The sequence below is a fragment of the Mustela nivalis genome (assembly GCF_964662115.1).
Source record: "Mustela nivalis genome assembly, chromosome: 17".
In the NCBI taxonomy this organism is placed as follows: domain Eukaryota; kingdom Metazoa; phylum Chordata; class Mammalia; order Carnivora; family Mustelidae; genus Mustela; species Mustela nivalis.
In genome coordinates, this window is record NC_139036.1 from 31,550,840 (window position 1) to 31,563,513 (window position 12,674).

Sequence of the window (12,674 nt, forward strand, 5' to 3'; positions counted from 1 at the left end):
TGGCAGGTGGTCATCGCGCCCGCCGCCCTGGCGGCCCCAACTCACCAGGTCCTCGGCGACAGTCGGGATGCAGAGTCCTCGCCCGCCGCCGCCCCCCCCCACCCCCGGGCCCAGCAGCCCAGCCCCGCTGCGCTGCGGCCGCTCCCCCACGTGCTTGCCCAGGCCGGAGGAACACAGAGACATTAAATACTGAGGACGCGCAGCTACGTGCCCGCTGCGCGACGCAAGGCCCCGCCCCCCGCCCTGGTGCCCCGCGCCGCCCCTCTCACCTGCGCGTGCGCGCCGCCTGCCTCTCCCGCCCGCGCTTCTCCCAGCTGCGCCAGAGAGGGCGCGGTCTGGAGCGCCTCGCCAACATCCCGCAGCCGCCGCCCGCAGCCTGGCCTCGCTCGGGCTCTCGCGAGAGGAAGTGTAATCTCGGCGGGGTTGGAGAGAGCGGCCTGGCTGGAGCCTGGGGAGATGTCTCGGAACCCCAAAGGTCTACCGGGCGAGCGCAGCGTGGGGTCTCCTGCCTCAGCTCTGGGCGCTTTCCCGGCGTCAGTTAGACCATCTGCCTGCCGCGTCGCGGACAGCCCCCTGGAAAAGGCGGAGTGGCCTGGCCGGGGAGGGGCAGGACCCCGTTGCTTCCCCGGAACTGTCAGTACTTCGTAATGCATAATCAGGTGGCCATTAATAATTGTTCAATAATGACTGCAGAATAGGGAGTACCTCGCACTACTCAAATGCAACTTTTTTGCCCATTTTCACATTCGGTGAGGTTGAACTGAAACAAACACTGTCCTCTAAATGGGTTTGGGTTTTGGAAAAATTCCTGTGAAGAGGTGGTCACTACGAGTCACTAACTCTGCCAGGAAACTTGGGAAAATAAGTTGCCCCCAGACAAGTGAACAGGATGGGTTGCAGTAGGCTGGGCCTGTTCTCAGTCTTAAAAAATAGGGACGTGAAGTAAACATTTGGGCAAAATAAAAGAGATCATGCTAACCACTAACCATTACTTGGGAAAACGCTTCATTCATCCTCATTAGTGACCAAAATGCAAATTTAAATGACAATGAGATACCATTTACTATTGAGTTTTAAGTATAAACTTATATATATATATATATATATATATATATATATATATGAATCCCAGTTGCATGCTGCGATTAGTGTTATGAAGGAAACAAAGAGGAAGCTGAAATAGGAAAGAAAAAGAAAAAAACAGTTATATGGTTCCAAAAGGCATAGGGTAAAACTTAAACTGAAACCTTGTGGATGAGAAGGAACCAGCCTTGCAAATAGTATTTGGGAAGAAGGATTAGGAAGTATTCCCAGCAGAGGCAACAACACAGGCAAAAGGAAGAAACAGCTTCTAGTGAACTAGAAGGTCAGTGTGGATGGAATATATAGTGGGGGTTGAGCACAATGCTGGAAAAAAAAGGTTGCAAACTGGGGAGAGGATAAGAGAACTAGATCACCTTATAAACTACAGTAAAGCTTGAATTTTATTCTACTCTGCTTAGCTCCAAAGCCGAGCATGCTTCTACCTCAGGACCTTTGCACTTACTATTTCCTCTGACTGGAATATTCTGCAGAACTCTGCAGACTATACTCACCTCTTTCAAGTCCTTTGCTCAGTGGTCATCTACTCAGTCTCAGTGAAACTTTCCCTGTTCTCCCTATTTAAGATTGTAATTACACACATGCATGCAGGTGCACGCCCCCACCCACACAATTCTCTATCCCTCACCCCTTCTTTATTTTTCTTCACAGCACTTACCACTATCTACATTCTATATACTTCATTTATTCACAAGAGCTGATATCATTGGGGGCATGACATATGGAGGGCACTCAGTAAAAAAAGTGTTTAGTGAATAAACGGGAATCCATTAAAAAAGGTTAAGTAGAAAGTAATACTAAGAGTGCATAGGTGGCTCAGTAAGTTAAGCATCTGACTCTTGATCTCAGCTCAGGTCTTGTTCTCTGGGTCCTGAGTTCAAGCCCTGCGTTGGGTGTGGCACCTACTTTAAAAGAGAAAGAGTGATACAATATAACTTCTGTTTTTAAAAGGAAGCTGAAGCTGCTATGGAAAGAATGGATTAGAAGACCAGTACAGAAGCAGGGAGACCAGAAGAGAGACTGCTACAATGAGCCAGATGAGAAATTGTGCTGGCCTGAGCTAAGAGTCATGGCAGTGGGTATGCAGAGATGGCTTTGGACACAAGGTATATTTTGGAAGAAGTACCAACAAGACTACTTCACTCATGTTGAGGTAAGGAAAAGGGAACAATTAACAATCCTTTCTCTGGCTTGAACCACTATGTTAAATGGGGTACAATTTATTGAGATGAGGGAAGATGGGGACAGTGAATCATTGGTTTCATTTGGGAGCCACTATATATATAGTGTTTTGTGACTGTCGAGTGCAAATAAGTAGTTAAGTTGTATATGCACATATGAAGTTCAAATTGGCAGAAGTTGGAAATACAAATCTGTATTGAAAATCATTTAAAAAGTGGACATTTTAGGGGCGCCTGGGTTAAGCCTCTGCCTTCAGCTCAGGTCATGATCTGAGGGTCCTGGGATCAAGCCCCACATCAGGCTCTCTGCTCAGCAGGGGGCCTGCTCCCCCCCCCCCCGCCTGCCTCTCTGCTTGCTTGTGATCTCTCTCTCTCTGTGTCAAATAAATAAATAAAATCTTTTTTTTTTTTAAGTGGATATTTTAAAGAAAGACAATGCCCTGGTGGTGGTGGAGGGATGAAATGTCTATGGGGGAGAACCTGGGAAAATGATGTCCAAGCTGTTATGTCCTGGAAGGATTGGTAGGAAAAAATGGGGAATAGGAGGAAGTAGAAAAAAGAGGGAGACAAGGCTATGAATATGGTTATGAGGAGAGGCAGAAAAGCAGGAGGAAATGATATCAATGTGTTAGTCCTATCCTAGGTGTGGTCACATGAGCAAAGGAAGAGGTGAAGTGGGGTAACTGGAGTACTAGGGAAAGTGTAAGACACAGTTGGGGGGGGGGTGGAGGGGTGGGAGCTGAAGACAGGATTAACTATAATCACAGCTAAAGATCAACCCAGCAGCTGTGGCGGAGGCAGAGGTGGCCAGCCACAAGGTCAGGGCAGTGCAGAGGTCACGAGGTGGCCCTAGTATGAGAATGAGAAGGTGGAGGAATGAGAAGGGAGGTGAGGATGGAGGGCCATCTTAAGAACTTGGCCCTGAGGAAGAGGCTTAAACTTTAGCATCAGCTCAATATGGGAAAAAGCCTGCTTAAGACAGGGATTTTAAGGGGTGCCTGGGTGGCTCAGCAGGTTAAAGCCTCTGTCTTCAGCTCAGTCATGATCCCAGGGTCCTGGGATTGAGCCCTGCATCAGACTCTCTGCTTAGCAGGGAGCTTGCTCCCTCCCCTCTCTCTGCCTGTCTCTCTGCCTACTTGTGATCTCTGTCAAATAAATAAATTAAATCGATTTTTTTTTTTTTTTAAGATTTAATCCTTTAAAGAGATCACAAGTAGGCAGAGAGGCAGGCAGGGGGGTGGTGGCGGAGAAGGCTCCCTGACTCCCTGCTCCCTGCTCGTCAGGGAGCCTGATGTGGGGCTCGAACCCAGGATGCTGGGATCATGACCTGAGCTTAAGGCAGATGATTTAACCCACTGAGCCACCCAGGTGCCCCAATAAAATAAAATCTTAAAAACAAAAAAAAGACAGGGATTTTAAGATAGGATATATAAAACAGCTTCAAGGACTTTTGTGAACCCTCTGAAATTGCTCACATAGTTTTTTAAGTATGATGTTTTTCTGTGAAAATAGTCATGAATAACTTCTATCAGATTCTCTAATCCTGATGTTAAAAAATAATAATAACGGAAACCTGGCTGGCTTAGTCTGTAGAGCATGTAACTCTTGAGCTCAGGTTCGTGAGTTGGAGACCCACATTGGGAATAGAGATGACTTAATAAAAAAAATTTTTTTAAATAAAAGAGTAAGAATCTAATAAGTGGAACAAGACAGAAGGTAACAGTGTATCTTTAAAAAAAAAAAAAAAAGGAATATGTCAGTTAGAAGTAGGAAGTGACAAAGGAGACCAAAAGAAAAAGTTGGGGAGCGAGTAGTGCCTGTCTTAGGGAGAAGGCACTCAATCCAGTCTAATCAAGACACTGCCCTCTCTGGTTAAGTGGAAATGGTCAGATCAGAACCCAGTACTATTATTCATTTAAATCCTAGAACTCTGCCCCTTATCCTGTTTCCATACCCACAAAACAACCTTCTGATAATTCTCTCCGAGGAGAGAAGCCATAGCTGGACTGCCTTACAGGTAGATTTTGGTCACTGTAAATTACACAAATGACCCTCTTGTTTTCTCCATCTCGTAGACCTTGTAAAGGTTTGTTGTTTGAGTCAGCTTTCAGTTTTGGAATTCAAATGTGGTGGAGTTTCTGAATCTGTCATAAGGCTGAGTGAGGACTTTAGGACCACAGCAACTTTCATCAAAACATCACCAGTATGTCCTCTTGTGAGGCTCTTGTTTTTTGTTTTTTGTGTTTTTTTAAGTAGGCTATACACCCAACGTGGTGCCTGAACCACAACCCTGAGGTCAAGAGTCACACATTCTACCGACAGAGCCAGCCAGGTGCCCCTGTGAGGCTGTTATAAAGTCAACCAGTTGTCTTCTCTTGGCAGCACATTTAACTTCAGAGGACACATATTTGAGAAGTGTCCTGCGTTTCCTACCAGAAGCATCCGCAGACGGAACTTTTCCAGTGCTAGCAAATATGAACTGTCCCCTTAATGGGCAATACAGTGAGGGAGTGTCCTAGCACCTTCAGTTTCATTGAATAAACAAGTGAAACTAAACCCCTCCCATTCTCCACTGGTTATACCCCCAGGATCATGCTGTGTCTGCAGAGAAGAGTAAATGATCTACTCCTAAAGAAGTCAATAGAAAGAGTTAGGGAGGGACACCTGGGTGGCTCAGTCCGTTAAACATCTGTCTTTGGCTCAGGTCATGATACCAGGGTCCTGGGCTTGAGTCCCGCATTGGGCTCCCTGCTCAGCAAGAAGCCTGCTTTTCCCTCTCTCTCTCTCCCCCTGCTTGTGTTCCTGCTCTCTGTCAAATAAATAGATAAATAAAATCTTTAAAAAAAAAAGAAATAGTTGGGACGCCTGGGTGGCTCAGTGGGTTAAAAAAAAGAAATAGAGAATAATAATACCCATAGGTAATACTTAATGAACACTTAATGCCCGGCACTGTGCAAAGTACTTTCTTCCAGTCCTCCACCAGCCTCAGATAATAGACGCTCTCATTCTACTGCATTCCCATTTTGCAGCCCTTAGTCACACAGCAGTGGAGGCAAGGTTTTAACCTCAGAAATCTGACTTGAAGCCCATGGATTAACCAACTCACTATAGCACTACTGGAGACAGACCTAGAGAATCAGCAAGCAGTTTGATACAGAAACATGGCTGCTCCATGTTTGATTTGTGTCCCCTTAAAAAAGATATGCTGAGGGGCCCCTGGGTGGCTCAGTGGGTTAAATCCTCTGTCTTTGGCTCAGGTCATGGTCCCAGGGTCCTGGGATCAAGCCCCACATCAGCCTCTCTGCTCAGCAGGGAGCCTGCTTCCTCCTCTTTCTCTGCCTGCCTCTCTGCTTGCTTGTGATCTCTGTCTGTCAAATAAATAAATACAATCTTAAAAAAAAAAAAAAGATATGATGAAATCCCAACCCCAGTACCTCAGAACATGACTATTTGGAAACAGGTTTGTTGCAGATGTAAGTTAAGCTGAGGTCATGCCAGAGTAGATTTGACCCCTAATGCAATCTGACAGACAGCCACAGGAAGACAAGAAACACAGAGAGAAGTGCCATGGGACAGGAGAGGATTGGGTTTATGCATCTGGAAGCCAAGGAATGCCAGAGATTGCCAGCAATCCACCAGGAGTGAAGAAGAAACAACACTTCTCGAACACTTTCATTTTTTACTTCTTCCTTCGAGAACTGTGAGACAACACATTTCTGTTGTTTTGAGCCACCCAGTTTGTGATACTTTGTTCCAGCAGCCCTAAGACACTGATACAGTATCTTTCTTTCTGGAACCCATGGCAGACAGTTGGTGAAAGGGAATGTGAAGTCATTTAGCTGGTGATAAAAGGGGGCTGTCCCCTTCCTCCCCCTCTGGACCCAAGGTGTCCTAGCTTCACAGGGCAGAGGCCCCATCCAAGGGGTTATCATGAAGGGGCCTCAGATAGCCAGCACTCAGGCTATCGCCTCACCACCACCATATATTTCCTGGGAACTTTTCAGCTACATATTTAAGACCTTGATTCAGGTTCTGTTCAGTGGGCGTCATGCAGGGGTGTGTTCGGCCCTTTCCCAGAGCCTCTCCACTCCTCTCAGCTTCTTGCAATGGCAGTACAGTTGGGAAGCGGAGCCTAAGAAACTCTGTAAACTACTTCAGACAGGGTGAAGTTGTACCCCAAAGCAGTTTAGGTCCTTCAGCTCTAGCCAAGCTCGTGGACACAGAGAAGCAATTAATTATCAGAGACTGTTACCTACTTTATTTTATCCCGTGGGAGGGATATCCTTCTGGGCCCACTATCACAATCCTCCCAGGAGGCCATCTGACCATGCTGCGTGTAGGGAGGCTCAAGTTGCTTGGACTCTCTAAGAACACTGCAGTGAGCCCTCTCTCATAAGGTTTATAATCTGTTGTGCAGTGTTTATTTTGTTAGTGTGCATACCTTTTGGTACACCGCTGCAACTGGGATTGTCTGAAACAGCAAGATCTAGGAGTCTCAGATAACCCACAGGGATGGGAACTTCTGTGGGATGACACCTTTTCCCAAGGCGACTCACCTCTAGGAGTGATGGGGTAGAGCACATAATGATATGGGAGCTCAGATACTGCACCCAAAGTTTTCCATTGTCCCCAACCTCCACTCACCCTCCACAAGTCCTCTGGAACTATTTTCTTGGCTCTATCTATTCTAAAATCTGGCAAGTTTCTGACTTCTGTTTGATGAGACACTCCAGTTTCCTACAAACTAACGTATTCCATCGAGAACTGCCAGTAGCCCACACGGTGGCATTGTGCAAATTAGGTAACAGGTGTCCCCTCCCCCAGACAGACACAGCTCTGTGCCAGGCTCCATAGTGAGCAGAGTGCAATGGCACAGTCTAGATTTCAGCCTCTACTTGCCCTTGGGCTAGATGTCCTTGTGCAGGACACAACCTGCACAACCCTCCATGACATTCCTGCAGTTGGCAGTGAGCTCTAACAGAACAAGTGCTGTCTACTATGACACAGTCAAGCAACCAGACCTCCAGGGGTTTTGTGCAACACACTGCAATGGCTTCATTCACTTAACCACTGCCAAAGCCTAAAGTATTGCCTTGTTCAGTATAGGTTTTGGTTTGGTCGGTTTTGGGTTTGTTTTGTTTTGTTTTGTTTTGTTTTGTTTTTTATTTGTCAGAGAGAGAGAGTGAGCACAGGTAGACAGAGTGGCAGGCAGAGTCAGAGGGAGAAGCAGGCTCCCTGCGGAGCAAGGAGCCCGATGTGGGACTCAATCCCAGGACGCTGGGATCATGACCTGAGCCGAAGGCAGCTGCCCAACCAACTGAGCCACCCAGGCGTCCCTGGTTTTTTGTTTTTAAAGAATTTATTTTTAAGTAATCTCTATACCCAACATGGGGTTTGAACTCATAACCCTGAGATCAAGAGTCACATGTTCCACTGACTGAGCCAGCCAGGCGTCCCTCAGTACAGGTATTTAAAATGCTCTTGTGGCAAACAGTCTCTCCTTTGCTGGCCTGCCCACTGCTCCCTTGCAGTGTATTCAATAAATTTCTATCTCTTTTGTTCTGCCTTGGGTGAATTCTTTCACTGCCCACACATTGGCCTCCACTGGATTGGGTCACCCCCACTTGGTGGCCCTCACAGGTTGGAACCACAGCCATGCAGGGCCAGGACTCTCCACGATTTTTCTGGGAATGTCTCGGGACTCTCCCTTGGTGGACTGACTCTAGTACTCCCTGGGAATCTGACGACCTCCAGCTGAGGTTTCTCCTCCATGAGGATCAGAGCCCCAGGGGGAACCTGCTGGACCACCCTTGCCCAAAAGGGTGAGGGATTTTCCCCCTTGCCCTTCGGAGGGATCCTTCCCTCCCCCTTCTTTCAACTTTCGGCCCTCTATCAGCCTAACCCTGGTGTTCCTCAAACAGCTGAAGGTCTCTGGCCAGGGCAGCTCTCTGGTGTTGGTCTGAAGGGCTGAGGGCAGAGAGGTTGGACTGCCTGTGTCCTCACCTCTCACACTCCATCCCCCTGAGGCATCCGTTCCTAATTTGTGGCACAGTTGGCAGTGGCAGCCCATCCAGGGTGAATCCGCACATACTGCAGATTCAGACTCAGTTGGAACCCCTCCTGAAGCAGACTGCAGACTGCAGACTCAGTTGGAACCCCTCCTGAAGCCCGGTGACCCTCAGCCTTGCTTCTTGCTTCTTTCTGCATCTCGCTTTTTCCTTTGTTTCTATGGGTCCAGCCACCATCTTGATCTACATTTCTGTGGATCCGAATGAATCCAACAATTCCACATACAAGTGATGATTCCACAAGGGTTCCAGCCGGTGCCATCAGACCTGACCACCAGAGAATCTCACTTGGATCACCTCTCAGCACATTCCTCTAACACCATGCTCTGGTCTTTAACGGCACAGAACCCCTGATGGACAGCTTAGGTCGGGACAGCCCCCACCTACATCCAGCAGAAAGCAGCTACTGAAGATGAGACCTCCACCCAAATGCCAAAGATTTGTCCTCCTTAATCAGTCAGGGGGGCATATAGAGGCCACTTTCAGGCAAACAGGCTTGAGCAATGGAAGCTTGATTAAGGCAGAAGAACCCACAGTGACCCCAGGGCTGAATACAGACAGGCCATCAGGCAACCCACCTCAAAATAGCCCAGAGTCCCTGGCTGACCAATGGGCTACTTACAACTGGGAACAGGAACCAGAAAATTCCATATATTCCCATGCCTTCTCACTACCCCCAACAACAACAGCAGCCCCCCACCCCACCTCCTGGCAGACAGTCTCTCCTTTGTTGTCCCACCCTCTGCTCCCTTGCAGTGTCCTCAATAAACTTCTGTCTCCTTGTTAATTAATTAAGAAAAAAAGAAACAAAACACTTGTAACCTCAAGTAATTTGACCTAGCCTCTCAGTATCCTCATCTGTAAGATGAGGGTAATTACAGGACCCACTTTATGCGATTTTTGTGAAGATAAACTGAGATACCCCATATGAAATACTTTGCACAGTGCTGAACCCAATAAATAAAAGCTATTATTCCATTTCAAGTGCTTTTATTAAGCAATCAGGAACAAGTCAAGATTCATTCAACATATGTGTATTAATTATTTTGTGCTAGGTCTTGTGTAAGGTGTTGTGGTTACCAAGGCGGAGGCCCCGCATCTGGTAGAGAAGGTAGACATGAACATGGTGAAGGCCATGTGCAGTGGGGTCAGTGCTGTGACAGAGGTAAGTACAGACGCGGGATGAAAAGGTGGTAAATGTCAGTGACTTTTATTCTGCCTATGTTAGAGTTAAGGGAGCTCGAAGGTATCCCCGCTACTCTTTCTGCATTTGTTATTTACCAAAATAAAATGTATTGCTCCCATTATTTGTTGTTGCATACCAAACCATGCCATCCCAAAACTGAAGTGGCTTAAAACAATCACTAATTTTTAGCTCATTGGATGGTTTGTTTCTGCTCCCTATGTTGTTGGCTGGTTGACTTGACTAAGATTGGAAGATCCAAGATGGCGTCACTTACATGTCTAGTGCCTTGGCTGTCATGACTGGAATAGCTGGGCTGGCCCAGTGTTTGTTTATCTCTCTTTGTGATCTCTCCAGACCTCCCTCTTTGCTGGACCTCCCTAAATAGGAGCTGGGCGCTCCAAGAGGAGGAAGGCTGAGGCTGCCAGGAATCTTAAGACCTAGACCCAGATCTGGGCAGCAGGTTACTCAAAATCTTTTCCACTCTTTCTTCAATCTGTAAAAGGAGGGGCAGTAAGATCTAACTTGCCATTTTTGTTGTTGTTGTTCGCTTTTTTGTTTGCTTTTTTTTAGGATTAAATACAATGCAAGGAAAATACTGGCACATGGTAGATGAGATAGTTGAGGGGTGACAGTATACTGTTGTTATTCATTTTCTTAACTTACTTCTTAAGTGATATGACTGCTACATTTGCAAACGTTTTTTCAACCTGTTATGGGAACAGCAAACAGGGCTCTAGTATTGCCTGCTCCTCCTTGAAAACCTGAGCATTCATGCCATGGAGTTGGGGCATGGCTTTGTGAATTTGTTCAACCTTTTGGAAAGCAATTTAGTAATCATTAACAGACTCATAAAAAAACGTTCATATCCTTTGACCCAATAACTAGATTTTCAGAAAATTATCTCAAGGGCATTGATTCAAAAGGAAAGCAGCATACACACCAAGCTCTTCATTGCCATTTTTTCTAGAGCATTCTAAAATGGAGAAACAGGGGGCACCTGACTGGCTTAGTCAGTGGAGCATCAGACTCTTGGTCTCAAGGTTGTGAATTTGAGCCCCACACTGGGTGTAGAGATCACTTAAAAAAATAGAGAAACAGCTTAAATGTCCAATAGTAAGGGAATGGTTAGCTAAAATATGATACAAATAAATGCTTTAATATGATACAAATGATTAAATGCTAAAATATGGTACTACTTTCTGGAAATAAATGCATTCTGGAATATCATATATTTCCTAAAGTGACAAATCTTACCACTATATGATAGCATGGAAAATTTTATAAATAAAATGTTAAGTGACAAATTCAGAATTCAAAAATGTCTCTACATGAAAAAGGACTAGAGCCAGACATGGGAAAAAAATTTCATGTGTTTGGGAAGTGGGTTTGGAATTGATTTGTTTTCCTTAAAAATATTTTTTATTATTTAAAATCAAAATCAGACAAAAAATTTAGGCGAGGCCATATGGAAAAATCGTTTATTAAAAAAGAGAGGCTATAGAGTAAATGGTAGAGAATAAGTTGCAAAGCTTTTAAAAATACAAGTGCCAACTGAATTTCAGCTCAGGTTGCGATGTCAGGGTCTTGGCATCAAGCCCCAAGTTGGGTTCCTTGCTCAGCTTGGAGTCTGCTTGAGATTCTCTCTCCCTCTCACTGTGCACCTCCCCAGCTGCTCACATTCTAAATAAATAAATAAATAAAATCTTAAAAAACAAAAATACAGTGGCACCTGGGTGGCTTTGTCAGTTAAGCATCTACTTTCAGCCCAGGTCATGATCTCAGGGTCCTGGGATTGAGTCCCACATTGGGCCCCCTGCTCAGTGGGGAGTCTGCTTCTCCCTTTGTCCCTCCCCCAGCTTGTGTGAGTGCACACTCTCTCTCTCTCTCTCTCTCTCTCTCTTGCTCACACTCTCTTTTTCTCAAATTAATAAAATACAAGTGCCTAAGCTTCTCCATACAGATTCTAATTGTTAGGTTCTCAGGTAGGGCTTAGCTATTTATATTTTTGCAGAGCTCCACAAATGATTTTGATGTACACCTGGGAGATACCCACTGAGATGGATACATTGTTACCCTTTCAAATGATTGAATAAACATTCAGATCAAAAAGAGTAATGCAAGGGGCACCTGGCTGGCTCAGTGCTATAGCATGTGACTCTTGATCTCAGGGTCATGAGTTTGAGCCCCATGTTGGGCATAAGGTTTACTTTAAAATAAGAGTAACACAAGGAAGATTTACATAATTAAAACATTTTCCCCCTAATAAAATATGTTCCTACTTGTGGACCTTTTCTATTTCCATTTATTTATTTGTACTCTGATGAATTTGTAGCCTTTGTACATAATCCAGAACACAGAAGGGACAGCTTTTGATAAACATGTGTAGTTCTGTACAATGTAAGGAAAAAAACATGGCATAAGAGCTGATGGCCTGGGGCTTAGCAGGAAGAGCAATAGAAGCAGAGAAAGATCTCATCTCCATATCAGTTAAAATATATTGACAGAGGTGTGACTGGGTGGCTCAGTGGGTTAAGCCTCTGCCTTTGGCCCAGGTCATGATCTCAGGGTCCTGGAGTCGAGCCCCACATCGGGCTCTCTGCTCAGTGGGGAGCCTGCTTCCCCCACCCTTCTCTCTGCCTGCCTCTCTGCCTACTTGTGATCTTTCTTCCTGTCAAATAAATAAATAAAACCTTAAAAAAAAAAAATATATATATATATATAGGCAGAATTTCAAGGATGATTTCCCACTGTGACCAGCTGTGGACTGTTCCTAAGGAAAAGAAGTAGTAGGTAGTCTCATGATATTTAATATGAATATTTTTCTTTCTTTTATAATACTGGCATTAACTCATAGGGAGTTATTGTTAATGACTGGAGAGTAGAAACTGCAAAAGCCAAGCAGAACTTTGTTCTGCCCAGCCCAGCTTCCAGAAAATATAGTGAAAGAGACAGTAGATTCTTTGAGAAAATCCTGGAGTTAAGCAATTTCACAATGACTATGTTTCCTAAGACCATCATTTCCCAAAGTGTGCCCTTTGTAAAAAGTAATTTCTCAGAAGACTGGAAGATATTGCTTGAAAAGGGGTTTCATGTTAAAATCAGTTCGGAATGTAGGATTTCACCAAGTTAGATTTCTTT

At 45.3% G+C, this 12,674-nt stretch overlaps 1 long non-coding RNA gene across 1 annotated transcript in view; it reads left to right on the forward strand.

Annotated features, from left to right (window-relative positions):
• Positions 1–275: 275 nt before the first annotated feature.
• Positions 276–12,674, forward strand: part of LOC309851159 — a 54,705-nt gene continuing 42,306 nt past the window's right edge. The window contains exons 1-3 of the long non-coding RNA XR_014304665.1: positions 276–659; positions 2,053–2,254; positions 9,406–9,515. This is a non-coding gene — a long non-coding RNA (uncharacterized lncRNA). The remainder of the gene's footprint in view (positions 660–2,052; positions 2,255–9,405; positions 9,516–12,674) is intronic.